The sequence below is a fragment of the Pavona decussata genome, unplaced genomic scaffold (assembly GCF_977016875.1).
Source record: "Pavona decussata unplaced genomic scaffold, jaPavDecu1.1 SCAFFOLD_85, whole genome shotgun sequence".
Classification (NCBI taxonomy): Eukaryota; Metazoa; Cnidaria; class Anthozoa; order Scleractinia; family Agariciidae; genus Pavona; species Pavona decussata.
This window is the reverse complement of record NW_028145503.1, coordinates 1057337-1071081: the sequence shown is the minus strand read 5'-3', so window position 1 is coordinate 1071081 and position 13745 is coordinate 1057337. Positions and strand designations below refer to the sequence as shown.

Here is a 13745-nt window from a genome sequence, read left to right as displayed (position 1 = left end):
TTATACTAAATTTCATGTTAACAGAGCAAAGTCTTTGACCCTAAATAAAGACCGATGAATGTCAAGCGTTGTTTCTTTACATATTATCTAATACATGAACACGCTTGGTTCACCTTCCTTTCTCCGAATCTTCTCCGCACTTTGCCCCAAAGTTCTTGCATGGTGATTTATTTCCCTTATATTAAAGGAGACTCAGTTGGAATATGCATTTAACTTTTGTTTTCTTTTTTAAACATAACCAGATGGCAACTGGGCTTTGTGGGGTGCTTGGACAATGTGCAGTGGATCATGTTTCCCTGGGGGGTCTCGATCCCGATCGCGCACCTGCACAAGCCCGCCTCCTTCGCCTGGTGGAAAAAACTGTACAGGAGACTCAAAAATGACTGAACAATGTAACACACACCCATGCCCAAGTGAGTAACACTAAGATTAAAGGCATCGAATCGTCTTTACGAGCATTCGCGAGCATGCGAGTACTGCGGGTTTTTGCAAGTACGACCAGTGATCAAATACAACTGACTAGCGGCGATCACTTCGTATTTTCCGCTGGCAGCAAAGTTCCCGACGTTCTTTTTATTACATCTTATCGCGATCCTGGTTATGACATGTATAATTCCGTGCACGTGAATGACTACAAAATATATATGCACAATTACATTTTGCTATCTAACATTTTTCAACACCTCATGTCGAGGGAGTGACAACATTTGCATCCATAATGCATAGTCAGCTGTAGCTTAAATAGTGCTGTGAATGTAGTCTACCAATCTTTCCAAGGGTATCACATTCAGTAGAACATAGTTCTTGTTCTCTTATGTAGCTTATTATATCTGCACTTCATCAAGTAATTTTTCAAGCTTTTTCAATTCGCTAAATATACTGTTAGAAAATAATAGTCGCTCTCTACATTTACCAGTTAAAGCCAGTTATTCTCTCTAACGTAGCGTTTACGTGCACGTCACAATTTGATTTATCCAAACTTCCTCAATTCGCCGTAAACGTATGATAGGAAAACGATAGTTCCTCTCTTTACCGAAAATATTCTCTAATGAAAATGAAAATATTCTCTAATGTTGCAGTCGATGGCGGGTGGTCAAGGTGGACCTATTCTGATTGTAGTGTTACATGTGGACAGGGAAAACAAAGCCGAACAAGAGCATGTACAAACCCACCCCCCTCAAATGGGGGAGCTAACTGCACTGGTGATCCCACTGAGATTAATTTGGACTGCAACAGTAGACCTTGTCCAGGTAAGTAGCTTCAATTTTTATATCTACTTGCAAAAGCCGGGCATTAGTACCTGAATACGAAACCTTAAAAAAGCAAGACGGCAACGGCAACGTCAACGACAACGTCACTTAGAAATAGATATTCATATTGCCTGATCTACTTGTGACTATTTTAAACTGTTAAACTTGTGCAATGTGAGCGAATTATCCAGGAACATAAGTACGGTACACACTTTTTTTTATACATAATGTCTATTTTGGGAGATGAAACTGAAAGCAATTTGGGCCTGAAAAAGTCTACAAAATGTTGTTAAGTTACCAGTGAAAATTTCATACGTCAATGCTCATATGACATCAGGAACCGCCCGAACAGCACCATATAATAATAATAATAATAATAATAATAATAATAATAATAATAATAATAATAATAATAATAATAATAATAACAATAATAACAATAACTATCATTGCCCAATATCAGTTGAACATTTCCATCTGCGCATTACAATGTTTAAGAAATCACGACTGTAAATATTGCTGTGATATCAAGTTAACTTGTGGCATGCTTGCGCGGCTTACTCATGTGCCGTGTACAAGATATCATGCCACCCAATTCTCGGCCGATTTGGGTTAATTGTACTAAGTTTAACATTTTTTGTCCGCATTCATACTGCTCTTTTTTAATGAATGGTCTATTTTTTGTTTGTTTCCTTTCATACTTAACATCGCGAGAGCGAGGGCAGCCCCGGGAGCCATGCCACACCCAGGCGACTCTCGCTCCCGAAAGTGTTTGCAAAGGATAAATAGGAAAGGGACGGAGCCTCCCAAAAGGAGAAGGACGGATTCCAGGGACGAGGGGGCTCCGGGAGCACGAGCCACAGCCAAGCTCCCCCCCCCCCCCCTTTCCCTCCCGCTCTAGGAAAACCCAGACGAGAACTACAATAATCCCGGGGTATCCAATCGATGGAATCGAAAATCCATGACAATCGATACCAATCGATACCAATTTAAAGTTTTACTGAAAGTTACCTTTGTCGACTGAAGGTTTCTTCAGTGATTATACTCAGCCTATCTAGACAAGGCCATTTTGTATTCTTCGATAATTCCGAGAATGGTAACGACACTGAATTACACTAGGAGGATAAATAGTTCCTCCAACGTCATATCACGGGAGAATAACGTCATGCTTTTGAGATGGTGGTAATTTTGGATTTCTGGATTATCCTGAAACTTTAGAAAACCACCAAAATTAAACAAAAAGTAATCAAAAGCAACAGAAGAACACCAAAATGGGCTGAAAAAAAAAATTACGCTAAGAAAGGGAAGTCCTTCTCATTAGACAGAGAAGTAGTTACTTTCTACAGAATATGTCTGTCGAGAATTGGTTGTCATGATAAGTTCAATTTCAGGTATCACTCACCTACTATATCAAAATGTTTTCAGCTAAATTTCTGAAAAAGTCACACAAATCGTGCTTTTACTTGTCTTCCTATTCTCCTATGTGTGTGCCTGTGGGGGAGACGAGGGGGCCATTATGGTTGGGACTTAGTGAGTCCATGCTACAGAAAGCAGCTTTGTAAACCTAACTATGGCATTCCCCTTGCCTCGCCTTACATCCAGACATGTCAAAATACAATAACTACCTGACAGGTATGTTAGAAACGCGTTGCAGACAGATTTATTAACATATCCACGTTAATTGATATATTTGTCTCGTCTCCTTTAGCCTCTTCCCAGGTTGATGTTTTTCCAAGTAACCAAACTGTCCCTGAAGGCAAAACTATCAACATTAGCTGCAATGCCAGTGGTGTCCCAAAGCCAAATGTGAGCTGGAGTTTTGAGAATGGAGGCCTCCCCTCAGTGGCAACAGTTAAAAATACTGAAAAAGAATCACTGCTCCAGTTACCAGACACTGTAAAACACATGGAGGGAGCATACATGTGTACAGCAAAAAACAGAGTCGGAGAAGCAGAAGCCATTTCAACTCTTCATGTAATAGGTGTGCTTTTTATCTTCAGTTGAAAACGTTTACATACTTCTTTTTTTGTGCAAAATTAGGCACACACTATTTTGAGGGGAGATTTGAATCAGAAACGAGTTTTTGTTATCTTCTTTATCAGGTCAATTAAGAAAGAATGTAATGCTTTGTTTCACCTTGGCGTCAATAATGCAGGGAAAAACGAACGCTGAAGGAGAGAGAAAAAAGGGCCGAAGACATACCTTTTTTCCAGCCTTGACTGCCCCAAATAACCAAACAATCAGTGCTTGCCAAAAGTGGCACGTGGCCCGTCTAGGAGACACCATATTGCGCGAACGTCTCAGGGTAGACTGCAGAACATTTTTTTAGGCGGTGATCGCTTGGACGTTATCTAAAAAAAAAGATGTCCGGTGTTTCTTTTATCTCCTTAAGGAAAACTCCCAAGTTTGTTCTATGTATCAAGAACGTCTCGACCTATTTTCACGACACAGTCCAACACGGGGAAATATTTTTATAACAAGTAAAAAAGTGACAAAGCGCAAACGAAAATGTCGCTGGTATACGAAATATCTAATCATCCAAAAATAAACTTACAAGTAAAATTAAGCAGAGCTGATACTGCGTAGAAAACTTAATACCACAGAGATATGATAGAGACCAAACCGAAAGTAAAAAATGCAACTGTGGACAGCTGTTTCGAGCTGGTTGGCTCTCGTTTACACGGTGTAGCAATAGAATGTTCAACGTACACAGAGACAGTTGTCTACTAAAAGCACTTGAAACTGACTCAGGATGTTGCGAACGTCATAGAGCGTGACTAAGAAAAATGAACAATTAATTTGAGATTTCATGCCACTGCCGCGAACGAAAAGCAATCATTACCACTAAAAGAACACTAATATGTACTAAAAAGTAACTTTACTGTAAGAAAACGCTTAAAAAAATGACATACAATATCACATACTCTTCAAGCCAGCTGAGTAGATTGGTTTATCGCTATTGATTATTCTAATTTGTTTAAATTTCGAAGTACTAGTGCACCAAAAGCCTCGTCCTTTCCTCCATGTCAGGTATCTTACTGAGAGCACTTACTGTTTATCTCTCTCTTTATTTAACATTAGAGAAATCAACTGCTGAAATAATCCCAAAGTCATATCTTCCACTTCAGCCAGGAGATTATTTTATATTGACTTGTGTAGTCAATGACCCTAATGCCGAGGTCAAATGGAAGAAAAACGGCACCACAGTAACTCGAAGGGCTGACATCGAGAGGAACGGTGACAAAAGCACTTTTGTTATGGAAAATGTCGAGCCAGAAGACAGTGGCTTTTACGCATGCGAGGCTGTCAATCTAGCAGGCTCTACTCTATCCTCGACTGTGGAGATCAAAGTTGGAGATAGGATGGCATCTACTGCAGGTGAAGTGTTCTTTTAATTCAGGCAACTGTCACTGAAATACACGAACATGTAAAATATTGAAAACTAGTATCCTGCAATTACTAAATTAAGAAATTATGATAAGCGTTGTCATTTAAACTAAACACAGACGATCGGCATGTAATTCAAGCTGATTTGTCTTAAGATGTGTCGTTTTGTGCCTCAGCGGACAGAATAGCAGGAATGAAGCTAAATGGCGGTCAAGTGATGAAGTTTTTTGGAGAGCTGCCAGTAAGCTAGGATTTCCAATTAATATTGTTCAAATCGGCCAAAACTGGGACAGTGAAACCATACGCAATAACCCTTGATGAGGGGTTTGTAGAAGATTGGGAAGAAGATTTTTTTTTTTGGGGGGGGGGGGGGGGGAGGGGGGCTTCTGAAGTAGATCCGATTCATACGAAATTCGTAGGCTTTTTATTTGCCGGAATGGTCGTCTATACAACAAAAACTACCTTGTGGAGCATTGTAAGCAGCATTATTTCAAAAAAGATTCTTCAACTTCTTTTAATGATTTCATCCAGGAGTTGGCTGGTTTAGTCATAGATCTGATTTCTAGAGTAGGAGCGTTAACAAATTGCTCACCGTACGTTAACATTGATCTCGCACGTATCCCTTTGCAGGATGGACGCTGAAGTGGTACTACATTGTTGGTCCTTTGTTGGCTGTATTATTTCTCACGTCAGTCGCCTGGTACATTCGCAAACGTCGAAGGGCAGGTACGAACATTTTGTCCTTGCGGCACACTTGCCATTTTTTTTTTTCAATAATGTGATAGCTTTTCGGACCTAGGGTTCTAACAACTGAAAAAGGAAACCGTATGAACAATGTGACAGATGAAAGAAGATATGAACAGTTATGAAGTTGGAATACCCTAATAAAATGAAGCAATGTCAAACAACGTCTCGAGAGTATTAGCCACTTCAAAATCAAGAAAAAATACATTACAAAATCATTATTTTTGTTTGAGTCCTTTTGTATATATTTTTTAAAAATTGTTTTTCATTATTTTATCCGGAAATAAATATAATGAACAATTTTTTTTAATCAAATAGGACAATATAATTGCAAATAACACAAAACATCATGGGGAGTGGATGATAAAAACCAACAAATGCTACGCGAAATAGTTACCTAAAACTATACATTAAGCAATGTTATTTCAGCCCATGATGTCAGAACGTCCCTTCCTAAGCAGTTGTTTAATGATTATTTATTAGTTGCGATACAGTCAGCTATTTGCATATGAATAAAATTTGCTGAAGTGTTAGCAGATGTTTTCAGCTGATGCTGTCATATAAACTTTTCTTCGAAAGCAGTTGTTCAATAATTAATTACCTTTAAAATGTCACCTATTTGCATATGAATAAAATCTTCTAGCCCTAACCAGATGTTCTCATCGGTTGATGTTATAACTTTCTCTTCCTATCCGGTTATTTATTTAAAAAAAACTAACATAAACAAGCGTAGAAATCTATAATTTCAAAGTAAAATGCCGTGTGAGGTTTATCATTTTTTTTGGCGAAGATCCCTGAGAAATATCCAGATATTGAACCGAATCTAGCCTGATAAAGGTGCCCTTAGCCGATGTTTTCATCGGTTGATATTATAAATTTATCTTCTTACCCAGTTGTTTAATAAAAAGAAATAAACAAGAATTTAACTGTATAATTTCAAAACAAGATGCTAAGTGAAGTTCACCAATCTTTTGCGGAGATTGCTGAGAAATATCCAAATAATTAAACCAGATCTAGAAAAGTGTCCTCACCAGATGTTTTCATCGGTTGATTTTATAACTTTCTCGTCGTACCCAACTGTAGAATAAAAAAAGGCATAAAGAAGCATCGAAATGCTTAATTTCAAGATAAAATGCTGAGTGAAGTTTGTCAATCCTTTGCGGAGATCGCTGAGAAATATCCAGAAATCAAATCAAATCTAGAAAAATGCTATCAAGAAATTTAAGCAAAATATAACACGCCGCAAAACATGCGTTCTTAGACAGTACTCGTTTTATTGACTTCCGCTGAGTTGCTTAGAGGAGCTCCGAAGAATGAATATGAATTAATAATACATTAAAAAATGCTGCCCTGGGCAACTTTTGATTGCAAAAACAAACCATGTTATTACTCGCTACAAGACAAAGATTGCCGCTGAAAGAATTGCCTACCACCATCTGCAACATAACCTATAATAAAATTTATTTTCCCGATTTCCAGGCACATACAGTCAATAAAAAGAATTGTAAAATTAATTTTGAAGATTTATATTTCTTATTTAATTTTTAAATGGGCTTATACCCTCAAGATACTAGCTACTTTCGTCAAAAAAAGTAGGTTGTCATTTATTAGAAACAAATCTTCAATCGCCACCTACAGGCAAAGGTGGTGTCTCTCTCTAGGTAGTGTGAGTAGAGGAGTGCAAGCGGGAAAATCAAGTATAGCTGCCCACCAGGTTAAAGAATGTCCGTCTGAAATCTCCCGGACAGACAGGGTCTATCGCATTATGCCTAAAGTAGCCTGCAGAACAAGCGTTGTCAATCCAATAGTTTTTAATCTTTTGATCTTAATAATCTTGCGTATGGCGCAATCAACTGCAAAAAGATTCCCGTCCTTAGTCTAGTCAGTGATTTGGGTTTGTGGTGATGCGTACGAAAAGCGTAAAAAATAAGACGAAGGGTGACCTTATCGGACAGCATAGATTTCAACAAGAAAAGCTTTTGCCAGTAACTTTCGAGAACCCGGCGACAGAAGCGAAATTCGAGCGAATTTTTATTTTGTCAAAAATTGGGAAAGTTCGATATCGGCCAAAACGGGCCCGATGGCCCGATTGAAATTATGCAAATTAGTACATTTTCAAAACTATCTTTCAACACAAGGCAACGTTTTCTCGAGTTGATACTTTCATAATCGTTTTTACATCCCTTATGCTTGCTTCCAAATTATATTTTATCTCGACTTGAACATTCTTTCCTTTGAAGTTGCCCACGTAAAGAATACAATGTTTGCTATTTCTTAGATAGAGTGATTTTTGCCATATTTCAGATGGCCATATCATCGGAGGTATACAAATATACTGGTAATGAAATAACTTTTTTGAACGGGCAACTGTTCTTATTTATCATGCTGAAATATTTAGTTTGGCCCGTAAAAAGTGAGCGCGCTAGGTCGAGATCTGTGGAATGCACTTTGATACAATTCGCCATTTCAGTACTACATGTTCCTCCTGTTACTTTCATGGCACGTGGCAATACAGTTCATGGAAGCTTTCAGATAAAAGCCAAGGTCTCTAGTTTCATTTCATGCTTTTATACGCGTAAATAACTAGCTTTAAACTTGAGTGCTCCCCATATTAGCATTAAGTTATCAAATGGTTCTTTTCAGGTGAAATTTTCGAGTTTATATTAAGCCGTTCAAGCGTGATGAAAGAGGCGTTCCCTGGGAAATAACTCGGAAAACAGTGGAATTAATACCCTGCCTCTCATATCATGCTACACTTCCAAAGTATCGTTATTTTGAATCTAGAAAGTGTAAATGCTCCCTTTTTATGTGATCTAAAACAGAATTTGCCTAAAATATTACGAATCATGAATGAAGTCCACCGCAAGAAAAAACTGAAAAAATCGCGCACCGACGTAAATGTAAACATCAGCCGTTTCTCAACTCGCCACATGGATGAAACGCGTCCGTTGCTTTACCTCTGTATACATTTATGACCAGAAAGTAGAAACAAAAATCTTCTCTCTGCCCATCTGTATAAATGCACTTGCCAATCAGGCTTTGTTTCTCAGTGTGTTTGTCGAAAATACTGAAGAATAGTGCAACATTGTTACTGACTACTTGACTCATTCAATCACAACCGAATAACACGACTGAAAACTAGATATAACGGAATGCTCTTACTTCGAACTTTCCCAATTTTTGTCAAAATAAAAATTCGCTCGAACTTTTAAATATTATTTTTGAAAATAGTTTACCAAAAGGGTCTTTTGGGGCAAATAAAAAGAAATTCGAATTTTCGCTTCTGTCGCCGGATTCTCGAAAGTTACTGACAATGGCTCTTAAGAGATCTGCTTCTCCCATAGTCATAAACCTCGCAAAAATACTTTATTATAAGGCAGTCCTTAAGAGTGCCTGACTGTAACTTTCGATAATCGCTGGCCAAGCTTGAAATATCGAAACTCCTGATAATCTGCCTAAAGTTTGCTTTTGGGGAACTATCTTCGAAAATATTATTTGAATGTTCTGGAAATTTTTAGTTTTCGAGAATTTTGGAGAAAACGAAATAACGGGTTTTGCTTCATTAGTTATGCAAAAATCTCACTCAAAATTAGCCAAGTTCAATACGCTTGTGTTGAAACAGTACGCAACGCTAGAAAGCGAGGTCGGTTTTGAATAAGAGCATAACTCATCTACGTTCTGTCAATGGGACCTATGTAAACTTTTGTAGAACTTTAAAGGGTTTTATGGCTCTTTGAAAAATTGACATTTTGAGGACTTCGCGATGAGGCGAAAATTGAGTAAGTTTGAAGGTTTAAAATGCATCTTGGTATGTCAGGTATCGACTCGAGTGGAACATTGTGATGTAGCTTGGGTCTTCGTCTTTAATAATACGAAATAAAAAATCTGGGCAATCAATGCACGCGCTGACGAAAACCAAAGTTAGCGAGGCTTCGTTAACAAATTTGCATAATTCGCAACTGTTGAGAAAATGCTATGTTGTGGCGACTTGGTGAAAACATTGACTCAGGCTATCTTCAAATGGTCATTTTACCTCATATTGCATTTGTCTGTTTCTCTTTCTTGTTTAATAACGTGGTAGAAAAGGTCTGGACAAAAAAAAGTGCGTGATCGGAAAAGAAAATATTTGCCAAATTCTGGTGGGAAATTTGCATAATGCAAATCTCCCAATAAATCTTTCTGCAAAGGAATCTGATTGGGATGGTTTCGTTAAGAGACCATTTGACCGAAACACTCCTTACAAAAGGAGACAAAACAACGTTTAATAATTCGATTCCAACCAATTAGTGTCGAATCTTAACCTTTAAATTAATAGTGCCAAACTGATACTCGCTATTGCGTTACCTGCGTCATGTCAGTAGTTGTCGATATGTCTTACAATATAACGCCCACAAACCAACTTGTGCTGCGAAATTGCCATTTACAACAACTAGAAAAAAAAACTTTATTTACTGGCATATGAGTGGTTTTGATAAAAGTAAAAGTTCACATGACACTTGAATCACGTTTAAAAGATACATGCTTGTCAAATGAGATGGGAAAGTTGGACATAGGGTCGGTCAAAGTGAATATTTTTAATTAATCAAGTTTGTTTACTGGAATGCTTTTTCAAATAGCTAGTCCAACCTTCTTCAGTGGCCTTCCAAATAATGATCACCCAGAAGTGGGTCACTCGAAAAAACTCTCTGTTCGTGTTGTTTGATACTGTACCTTCGCAAGCGACTGAAAAACAATGTCAGACGGCACGCTATATTTTTACGTAATTAGTGGTATGAAATATCACACATGCACGGATACACGCTTCAAAACCTGTGTAACAATTTCTGTTTAACAAAATAATAACTTAGTTTCTACCTACAGCCCACATTGGCTGTAGGGCATGCATTTATTTTTGTCGAATGTCAACAACAGAAACACGGGTATCTCTTGACACTGTAGACACGCAACGTCTACTCCATACATCACAGGTAGCCGAAGCTCTATGACCGTTGTTTGATCTTTATATTTTCATGTCACGATGAGGGTTACGCAATGGCGGAAATTATAAGGGTTTGTATGGGAATTTACGAACGTGTTTTGGAGTCGAAAGTAAAGGGCATGAATTGAACAAAAATTGCTTACCTTGTCTAATAGATATCTTGCCAGGGTTTGTGCCATATTTTGGCCATTTCAGTACGATTCCAGTGGGTTTTCGGTTGGCTGAAATTTTTCTCTCTCTCTATACGGTATCCTACTATAGATATATATCCCCAAAACCGTGGTCACTTCGGTAGCAATAGTATTCTTTGAAATAAATTGCAACGTTCACAACGCGGAAGAACTACGGACCACGGAATAGGAATAAAGTTAGTACCGGGATAGAAGGACTATGGACTACGGACTATGGACTGACTGCACGCCCTACAGTTTACATTGGCTGTAGGGCATGTATTTATCTTTGTCGAATGTCAACAACAGAAACATGGGTATCTCAGTGATACGCAATATCTACTGCATACATGTCTATGAACGACATCTACATGGTTGTGCACGTGGGCTCATTGGCTGATTACGATCAAAGATCATCAAACATCCTTTTGCGCATTTAATCACGCCAGTTTTCACCATATCGAACCCTAAGGTGAATGCTAAAAACGAAAATGACGGCTCTCTTCAGCGCGTATTAAAAATCCAGCAGTTTCGCTAAGATAAAGAAAGATTTTATGTTTGCGCTGTCGATCCTCACTATCTTATTCCCAGTCCTTGTTTGTTTCCAAAAATAAATAAATAAAGGGACAAAAACAACTACCGAAACTTGATTTGATACATCTTAAACTTACTGAGAATGAACACAAGAAAGATATGATTTTCAGACTTCAGTTCTCCTTTAAACCTAGCCCGTAGTCCTTAGTCCTTCACTTACCTTAGTTTCTCTTTTATACCCAGTCCGTGGTCCGCAGTCCTTTGTCCGCGACTCAGATTTTATACTGACCGCATTGTTGACGTTGCACAGAAAACTATTGCTACTAATTAAAAGTGACCAACCTTTTGGGGGCATATGTAGCAGGATATAGAGCAAGGAAAATGTTCAGCAAACCCACTGGAATCGTACTGAAATGGCCAAAATATGGCGCACAAACACTGGCAAGAGATCAAGGAGACAAGATAAGCAATTTTTGTTCAATTTATGCCCTTTATTTTCGACTCCAAAACACGTTCGTAAATTCCCATACAAACCCTTATAATTTACGCCATTGCGTAACACTCATCGTGACATGACAATAGAAAGGTCAAACAAAGGTCATAGAGCTTCGGCTACCTGTCATGTATGCAGTAGACAGGGTCACTGAGATACCCGTGTTTCTGTTGTTGACATTCGACAAAGATAAATACATGCCTTACAGCCAATGTGGACCGTAGGTAGGTTATTATTTTGCTAAACGGAAATTGGCTCACAGGTTTTGAAGCATGTATCCGTGCATGTGTGAAATTTCATACCAGTATTTACGTTAAAATATGGCGTGCCGGCTTACATTGTTTTTCAGTCACTTCCGAAGGTAAAATATCAAACAACACGAACAGAGAGGGGTTTTGTTTAATGACCCGCTTCTGGGCGATCATTATTTGGAAGGCCACTGAAAAAGGTTGGACTGGCTATTGGAAAAAGCATACCAGTAAACAAACTTTATTTAATTAATAATATTCACTTCGACGACTCTGATCTATGTCAAACTTTCCTACTCAATGACAAGCGTGTATTCCAGTGTCATGTGAACGTCTTATTTTTATCAAAACCGCTCAAATGCCGGTAAATAAAGGTCTTTTTTCTAGTTGTTGTAAATGGTGATTTCGCAGCCCAAGTTGGTTTGTGGGCATCTTTTAAGACATATCGACAGCTAATGACGTGACGCAGGTAACGCAATAGCGAATATCAGTTTGACAATATAATTTAAAGGTTATAAAGATTCGACAATTATTTGTTGAAATCGGATAATTAAACGTTGTTTTGACTCCTTTTATATGGAGTGTTTCGGTCAAATGGTCTCTTAACGAAACCTTCCCAATCAGATTCTTTTGCAGAAAGATTTATTGGGAGATTTGCATTATGCAAATTTCCCACCAGAATTTGGCAAATATTTTCTTTTCCGATCACGCACTTTTTTTTGTCCAGACCTTTTCTACCACGTTATTAAACAAGAAAGAGAAACAGACAAATGCAATATAAAGTAAAATGATCTTTTGAAGATAGCCTGAGTCAATGTTTTCACCGAGTCGCCACAACATAGCATTTTCTCAACAGTTGCGAATTATGCAAATTTGTTAACGAAGCCTCGCTAACTTTGGTTTTCGTCAGCGCGTGCATTGATTGCCCAGATTTTTTATTTTGTATTATTAAAGACAAAGACCCAAGCTTCATCACAATGTTCCTCTCGAGTCAATACCTGACATACCAAGATGCATTTTAAACCTTCAAACTTACTCAATTTTCGCCTCATCGCGAAGTCCTCAAAATGTCAATTTTTCAAAGAGCCATAAAACCCTTTAAAGTTCTACAAAAGTTTACATAGGTCCTATTGACAGAAAGTAGGTGAGTTATGCTTTTAATCAAAACCAACCTCGTTTTCTAGCGTTGCGTACTGTTTCAACACAAGCGTATTGAATTTGGCTAATTTTGAGTGAGATTTTTGCATAATTAATGAGGCAAAACCCGTTATTTCGTTTTCTCCAAAATTCTCGAAAACTAAAAATTTCCAGAACATTCAAATAATATTTTCGAAGATAGTTCCCCAAAAGCAAACTTTAGGCAAATTATCAGGAGTTTCGATTTTTCAAGCTTGGCCAGCGATTCTCAAAAGTTACAGTCAGGCACTCTTAAGGACTGCCTTATAATAAAGTATTTTTGCGAGGTTTATGACTATGGGAGAAGCAGATCTTAGCAAGGTCTTTTCGAATCCAAAACGAAAGTTGGGGGTAACCACGCATTTTTCTAAAAAGTGCCAAAATATAAAGCAATTTTTTTTTCTAAATTGAAGCTTAGTTATCTCTGAAAAATGCATAGTTATCCCCAATTTTTTTTTGGGATACCAAGAGCACATGCTACGTTCTGTTTTCTCCGTATAGTTTTGAACCGCGCAGAAATATTCCTGTGTTAGCGGGAACCACCCATAGGAAACCCGAGTATCTCCAGATGCACAGAACGTATGCGCAGTAACAATAGTAGGCAACGTCCTTAAGTGAGCCAAACCGAACCTAGCTTACTTGCCTCAGACGGCGCAAGAAGTATAATCGCAAGCTGAACAGAAAGAGGCAAGAGATCTAATTATATAGGGATTAGCCGAAAGCCACAGGACTCAGAATACAAAATGATTTCCCTCATTTAACAGT

At 38.1% G+C, this 13745-nt stretch overlaps 1 protein-coding gene and 1 pseudogene across 2 annotated transcripts in view; both read left to right on the top strand.

Annotated features, from left to right (window-relative positions):
* The window catches only part of LOC146475165 (uncharacterized), a 143059-nt pseudogene that overhangs the window by 83309 nt on the left and 46005 nt on the right, over nt 1–13745 (top strand). The window lies entirely within an intron of this gene.
* The window catches only part of LOC146475164 (tetratricopeptide repeat protein 28-like), a 128236-nt gene that overhangs the window by 68486 nt on the left and 46005 nt on the right, over nt 1–13745 (top strand). The window lies entirely within an intron of this gene.